The sequence below is a fragment of the Castor canadensis genome, chromosome 16 (assembly GCF_047511655.1).
Source record: "Castor canadensis chromosome 16, mCasCan1.hap1v2, whole genome shotgun sequence".
Taxonomy (NCBI): domain Eukaryota; kingdom Metazoa; phylum Chordata; class Mammalia; order Rodentia; family Castoridae; genus Castor; species Castor canadensis.
This window is the reverse complement of record NC_133401.1, coordinates 9361271-9369205: the sequence shown is the minus strand read 5'-3', so window position 1 is coordinate 9369205 and position 7935 is coordinate 9361271. Positions and strand designations below refer to the sequence as shown.

The window sequence follows — 7935 nt, the reverse complement described above, 5'->3', positions numbered from 1 at the left end:
AACTCAGTATTACTTTGTCATTTGCAGGCACTGCATGAGGAAAGCACTGTGCCATCTATAAGGGAGGTTGCTGAGTGATATACTCTGCTCCTAAGCAATGATGTGTGAAATGTTAACATGGAATAAATAGTGAGGGATAGAAGTCATTGCCAGTTTCATCAGTTTAATTTCTTTTTTTTGGAGGTGCGTGGGTTTGAACTCAGGGCCTCACACTTGCTAGGCAAGCACTCTGTCACATGAGCCACCTTCCCAGTACTCTTGGCGTTGGTGATTTTTGAGATAGGGTCTTGCTTTATGTCCAGGCAGGCCTGAACATTGATCCTCCTATTTGTGCTTCCTGTGGAGTTGGGATGACAGACAGGTGTGAGACACCATGCTCGCCCATTGGTTGAGATGGGGTCTCACAAACTTTTTGCTCAAACTGCAATCCGCTCAGTCTCAGCCTCTTCAGTAGCTAGAATTACAGGCATGAGCCACCTGTGCCCAGCTTCATCAACTTCCTAAGGTACTAGGTATGTGAAACTATTAGCAAGAAAGCAAGATATGTGAACTACGTTATAACATGAGGGATATATTTAAATGAAATCTAGAGGACCTCAAATATTGAGCACTGCAGACGTTGAAATTCTAGGGAAATGAACACCTACGACTCCACAGCAAAAAGCAACTAAAAATATGAACCCCATAGCCTGATTAAGAAGTGGGGCTGGTGGAGTGTCTCAAGAGATAGAGTGTCTGCTAGCAAGTGCGAGGCTCTGAGTTCAAAGCTCAGCACCCAGAAAAAAAAGAAGTGAGTTAAAAGCTTGGAAGACATTTCTCTAGTAAAGACACACAAATGCTCAACAGGTATACAAAAACTATGCCCAACACCATGAATGATGTGGGAAATACAAATTAAAACGACAATGTGTTCCACCACCCACACCTGTCCATACCGGAGTATGCAATAACCAAAGAAGACAAATGGTGGCCAGATGTGGAGAAATTGAAGGCCAGCTGTGGGGTGGAAGTGTGGATACTCTACAAAAACATTCAAGATCCTATCATCTGATCCAGCCACCTCACTTCTGGGTATTTATGAAAATGAATTGACATCAAAATGTCAAGGAGACAATGGTATTCCCTTGTTCACCGTAGTCCTAGTCATGGGGGCAAATGAAGGAGGGTGGATAACGGGACACGGATGTGAAAGGGAGACAGTGTGTGGGGGGATCAAAAGGAGGGTGAGGGAGGAAAGGAAAGGCTACTGAGAGTCAAGGAGGATCGAAGTATGCTGTGTTTAAAGAAAGCGCAATGAAACCCACCACACACTTTGAAAAGGGAGGCAGAAGGAAAACGAGAATGGAGGGGGTGAACTAGTTCAAAGAACACTGTAAGCATGTATGGAGTTACCATGACAAAACCCCCTCGTATCATCAATGTACAGTAATTCAGAACAATAACGAATTTATTTAAAAAGAAAAATGTGGTGCATACATAAAGTAGAACATTAGGGCTCTGAGCAGATCAGCAGGCTTGGGGAGGGTGGTCATAGCTGAGAAGCCACGGTCGCTGTTACGATGATAGAGGTACTGTCAACTGACTCTCAGAAACTGCTATTGCAGCTGAATACCCTGTTGGAATAGGAGTCTAGATGTCGACCAAAGGTCTGTGGCTTGAGACTAAATGAGTCTGCACACGATAATGGCCTCAGGATGACGGTGACACTTGGGGGCTTTGAAGTAAAGGATCTTCTTAGTCTAACTCAGTTCTTTGGCTTTCACACGGAGACATCTTCTCTAGCTGTGAATTTACTGGACAGATTCCTGTCTAAAATGAAGGTACAGCCCAAGCATCTTGGATGTGCTGGACTGAGCTGCTTTTATTTAACAGTAAAATCAAGAGAAGAGGAAGAGAATGGCCCATTGGCAACTGACTTGGTTTGAGTAAGTCAGTACAGGTTCATGGTTTCAGACTTGATGAGAATGGAGAGATTGTATTGGGGAAGGTGTGTTAGCAAGTCAAACGTTTTCCGTTTCTGGAGCTCTATTATTCACTCATTCAAAAGGACTTGCCACTCGAAAGGAGAAATAGCCTGAATTTTGAAAGACTAGAAGCTCAAGTTAAAGCATGTTACTGCAGGATCTTATTTTCTAAAGCAAAGCCTTCTGTGTTGGCATTGTCTACCATCGCTTTGGAGATTCAAGCACAGAAGTGCACAGAATTAAAAGAAGAAATAGAATGTCTTCAGAAACAGCCCAAGATAAATGGCAGAGATATGACCTTCTGGCAAGAGCTTGTACCCAAGTGTTTGACTGAATATTCATCAAAGAAATGTTCCAAAAAAATGTCCAGAAGTTGAAATGGACAGACAGCATGACAGCTGATGCATAGTTACTGCAGAATAACTCACCTTCCAACAGTTCCTGAAATGGTTTCTTAATTGACAAATTTGGTTTTTGTTCTGTGTAAAAGGAAATTCCCCAGTGGAATAATTGTCTTCTGCAATTGGTGAACTGAAATATTATCTTTAAAGTCAACAACATGGAGTTTGAATATGACTTCACTGATCGAGTCAGCTAATATTTGAAGGCATTCACTGTACGTGGGGCACCACACCCTAAGAGAAAGGAGTTATCTCACCTCTGGCCTGTATGTTAACCATTTCATTAAATTAGCCTAGGAAGCAGCATCGTCCTTTAAAATAGCCTGAATTTTTAAAGCAGTGCTTTGAGTATTTTTTTAAGTGCATGTCATCTTGCTGTAGGTAGACCCAAGTTCATGTAAAGTTACACGAGCCCACGTAGGACAAGACCAGAAGTTTGAACCATATATGAACTCACTTGAAACTGTTAACTTACGAAAATCGTTATGAACTTTGTACTGTACTTAAAGAAAAAGTAATTTGTGGCAAATGATCGCCACATTGGGTTTCTGGAAATCGCCGGGTGTCTCACACTATGTATAGTTAAACAATCACTGCTGTAGCAGTTGGACTCCTAGCAAGCAATTACAAGTGATTTATCTTTTTTATGCTCAAAACTAAGTGTTAATATTTAACATACCTACATATGACATGAATCTTAAATATGAACTGTTCTTCACTCTTGGTGATATTTAGGCAGACTTCTGTTCAGTTGGTTTGTTGTTGTTTACTTAAACAGTGTTATTGCAGCAACAACAAAAGCTCCACTCTGAAGCCTTTCTCCACAGCCCTGAGCTATGGATTCCATCAATGTTACAAGGGATACAGGCTAGAAAACCTCAAAACTTTGCAAATAGATTGGCAGGATAATCTCAGATTTGGGAAGCCTGCCTAGGGGTAGTAGAAATAAGGTTAGATTGGGATTCATCTGTTAAGCATTCAAATCAAAGCTAAAGCATAAATGTGAAAGACTAGAACAAGCCTGAGAAGGTAAACTGAATCTTCATTGCTGGCATTGATCTAACTTTCTATGTTGGATCAGTATATTGTATTTAGGTGGCAGTGAAGGTTTACACCAAAACCAACGTTTCACAGAGGCACTGGTAAAGCATAATAAGGGTTAACACTCTATGCAGCAAATGGCTTCTCCGCTCCCATAATGCAATAGATAATTCAAAGACGAGGATTTTACTGCTACGTGAGAATCATGTTTAAATTTTCAGAGGTTTTACATAAAGAAAAAATACAGACCTGTTTGGCATATTCATTAAGTTATCATTAATATTTCTTCTAGAAACCAGGTGATGTTTGAATCCATGATAAAATTTTTATATATTTTATTATATTATTCATGATAAATATTTTATATTGAGAAAATTATCTATTGTATTAGTAACAAAATAAATGATCACTTAAGGACTTGTTTTGCCCCACTCACAGTAAGTTCAAGCTAGATAAAGCACTCCAGAAGTTTTTAACTGCAAACTGTTTTTATAAAGCTACCAATGCTTCTAATAAAGAATTTTGTTTTAAAAGGAAGAGAATGTACTTTCACAAATGCCTCTCTGTGAGTTAAGAAAAATAGGCATCTTCATAATTATGAGATTGCGGGAGGTGGTCAGGACTTTCTGGGTCAGACAGTGAATGTAAGGAGATCGACTGTGTTAAATTGTGTAGCTGGAGTCCATCCAGAATGACTGTGACCAATTTTGACATGTTACAGATAAATGAGCTCTGAAAAATAAACCAAAGAACCTAAGTACATTTTATTCTTAAAAATATATATAAATATGCCAGGAGGCAGTAGCGCACGCCTGTAATCCTAGCTACTCAGGAAGCAGGGATCAGGAGAACCGCGGTTCAAAGCCGATAGTTTGTGAGACCCTATCTCGAAAAAACCATTATAAAAAAGGGCTGGTAGAGTGGCTCAAAGTGTAGACCCTGAGTTCAAACCCCAGTACTGCAAAATAAATAAATAAATGAATAAATAAAATAAAATGGAATATTATTCTACCTTTACAAAGAAGGAAATTTTAGGAAGAGGAGACACTATGGATGAAGGGTAAAGATATTAGTTCAAGTGCAAGAAGGCAATCAAAGAAAGACAAAGACCACATGATCGCTCTTGTTTGTGTAATCTCACCCACTCCACACCATGCAAGCAGAGAGTGCAATGCTGGTTTCCAGGGGCTAGTGAGAGGGGATAATTTGCAGTTGTTAATTAACAAGTGTAAATAAACAGGATGGGTAAATTCTGGAAACTTTCTGTTATTAATAGGGTAGATATCATGAGAAATACTCATTTCCATAAATGTGTTTTCATTGGTGGTATGGGATTTGAACTCAGAGCCTTGCACTTGCTAGGAAGACACTCTGTCACTCGAGCCACAGCCCCGGTCTAGCCCATAAACATTTTTCAAAGAGGTATATAGATGACTTTTGAACTAGATCCTGAAGGCTGTTGTCTGCAAAGCATAACAATACAGTTTCTTTTCCTCAAGTGTTTTTTCCCCATAATTTTAAGCAAGGAAGTTGCTTTGCCTAATCACCTGAGCACAGGTTATCAGTAGGTGAAAATTACCAGCTCTGCTAAGCACATCACATATATAGACTTTGATTTTAAAACCACATTTTTATTCTAAGGTCTAGGACCCTCAACTCTTTCCTAGCTCAGCTATACCTAAGAAGCCATTCCTCTCCCTTGCTTCCTTTTGCACTTTTCCGATCCCAGAATCCCCTTTCCAGACAAGAGCACTTATTCAGACTTCCTCTCCTCACTCCTCTGCCTCTCAGACTGAAGTTGAAAATATCTGACTTCTTTCCTGTGCACTGGTGGGCTCAGTGTGAAGATCAGGACAGCTGGCCCGCAGGAGAGGGCCACAGCTGCACCCTGAGTTACAGATTTCTGATGCTGTGACCTCCTTTCCCTCAGAACTGCAGTTACCATCTCACCTGTGGTGCAGGGACAGGGCTGGCTTGGGGCCTTTCCGCCAATTGCTGATTACCAAAGGCACTAACAGATTTCTTGTATCCCCAAAGAGATGACGGACGTGCATGGGAGAGACTCTTACATCTTCACCACCCCTGAAGGCTGGAAAGAGCAGGGAATATGGAGGTCTGCTGGCTGAGGAACTGTCAGAGCAGTGTATGAGTCTTACTGATTCCCTGTTTCTCTGGTATATTCTTTTTTTTTTTTCTTTTAATCTGGAAATTCATGGACAAGATAACATCCCTGAATTTTTTTGTTGAGGTCTTTCTCAGTTTCTTTCAATGTTTTATATATATATATATTATTCATATGTGCATACAAGGCTTGGTTCATTTCTCCCCCCTGCCCCCACCCCCTCCCTTACCACCCACTCCACCCCCTCCCTCTCCCCCCCCGCCCCCTCAATACCCAGCAGAAACTATTTTGCCCTTATCTCTAATTTTGTTGTAGAGAGAGTATAAGCAATAATAGGAAGGAACAAGGGTTTTTGCTGGTTGAGATAAGGATAGCTATACAGGGCATTGGCTCACATTGATTTCCTGTGCATGTGTGTTACCTTCTAGATTAATTCTTTTTGATCTAACCTTTTCTCTAGTTCCTGGTCCCCTTTTCCTATTGGCCTCAGTTGCTTTAAAGTATCTGCTTTAGTTTCTCTGCGTTGAGGGCAACAAATGCTAGCTAATTTTTTAGGTGTCTTACCTATCCTCATATCACCCTTGTGTGCACTTGCTTTCTTGTGCTCAAAGTCCAATCCCCTTGTTGTGTTTGCCCTTGATCTAATGTCTGCATATGAGGGAGAACATATGATTTTTGGTCTTTTGGGCCAGGCTAACCTCACTCAGAATGATGTTCTCCAATTCCATCCATTTACCAGCGAATGATAACATTTCTTTCTTCTTCATGGCTGCGTAAAATTCCATTGTGTATAGATATCACATTTTCTTGATCCATTCATCAGTAGTGGGGCACTTTGGCTGTTTCCATAACTTGGCTATTGTGAATAGTGCCACAATAAACATGGGTGTGCAGGTGCCTCTGGAGTCACCTGTGTCACAGTCTTTTGGGTATATCCCCAAGAGTGGTATTGCTGGATCAAATGGTAGATCCATGTTTAGCTTTTTAAGTAGCCTCCAAATTTTTTTCCAGAGTGGTTTGTACTAGTTTACATTCCCACCAACAGTGTAAGAGGGTTCCTTTTTCCCCACATCCTCGCCAACACCTGTTGTTGGTGGTGTTGCTGATGATGGCTATTCTAACAGGGGTGAGGTGGAATCTTAGAGTGGTTTTAATTTGCATTTCCTTTATTGCTAGAGATGGTGAGCATTTTTTCATGTGTTTTTTGGCCATTTGAATTTCTTCTTTTGAGAAAGTTCTGTTTAGTTCACTTGCCCATTTCTTTATTGGTTCATTAATTTTGGGAGAATTTAGTTTTTTAAGTTCCCTATATATTCTGGTTATCAGTCCTTTGTCTGATGTGTAGCTGGCAAATATTTTCTCCCACTCTGTGGGTGGTCTCTTCAGTTTAGAGACCATTTCTTTTGTTGAGCAGAAGCTTTTTAATTTTGTGAAGACCCATTTATCTATGCTATCTCTTAGTTGCTGAGCTTCTGGGGTTCCATTGAGGAAGTCCTTACCTATGCCTACTAACTCCAGAGTATTTTCTACTCTTTCCTGTACCAACTTTAGAGTTTGGGGTCTGATATTAAGATCCTTGATCCATTTTGAGTTAATCTTGGTATAGGGTGATATACATGGATCTAGTTTCAGTTTTTTGCAGACTGCTAACCAGTTTTCCCAGCAGTTTTTGTTGAAGAGGCTGCTATTTCTCCATCGTATATTTTTAGCTCCTTTGTCAAAGATAAGTTGCTTATAGTTGTGTGGCTTCATATCTGGATCCTCTATTCTGTTCCACTGGTCTTCATGTCTGTTTTTGTGCCAGTACCATGCTGTTTTTATTGTTATTGCTTTGTAATATAGTTTGAAGTCAGCTATTGTGATACCTCCTGCATTGTTCTTTTGACTGAGTATTGCCTTGGCTATTCGTGGTCTCTTGTGTTTCCATATAAATTTAACAGTAGATTTTTCAATCTCTTTAATGAATGTCATTGGGATTTTGATGGGAATTGCATTAAACATGTAGATTACTTTTGGGAGTATAGACATTTTTACTATGTTGATTCTACCAATCCATGAGCATGGGAGATCTCTCCACTTTCTATAGTCTTCCTCTATCTCTTTCTTCAGAAGTTTATAGTTTTCCTTGTAGAGGTCTTTCACATCCTTTGTTAGGTTTACACCTAGGTATTTGATTTTTTTTTGAGGCTATTGTAAATGGAATTGTTTTCATACATTCTTTTTCAGTTTGCTCATTGTTAGTGTATAGAAATGCTAATGATTTTTCTATGTTGATTTTATATCCTGCTACCTTGCTATAGCTATTGATGATGTCTAGAAGCTTCTGAGTAGAGTTTTTTGGGTCTTTAAGGTATAGGATCATGTCGTCAGCAAATAGGGATATTTTGACAGTTTCTTTACCTATTTG

General features: G+C 39.9%; 1 pseudogene; it reads left to right on the top strand.

Annotated features, from left to right (window-relative positions):
• Positions 1-1559: 1559 nt before the first annotated feature.
• On the top strand, positions 1560-2422 carry LOC109695839 (cyclin-G1 pseudogene; annotated as a pseudogene).
• The last annotated feature ends 5513 nt before the right edge of the window (positions 2423-7935 follow it).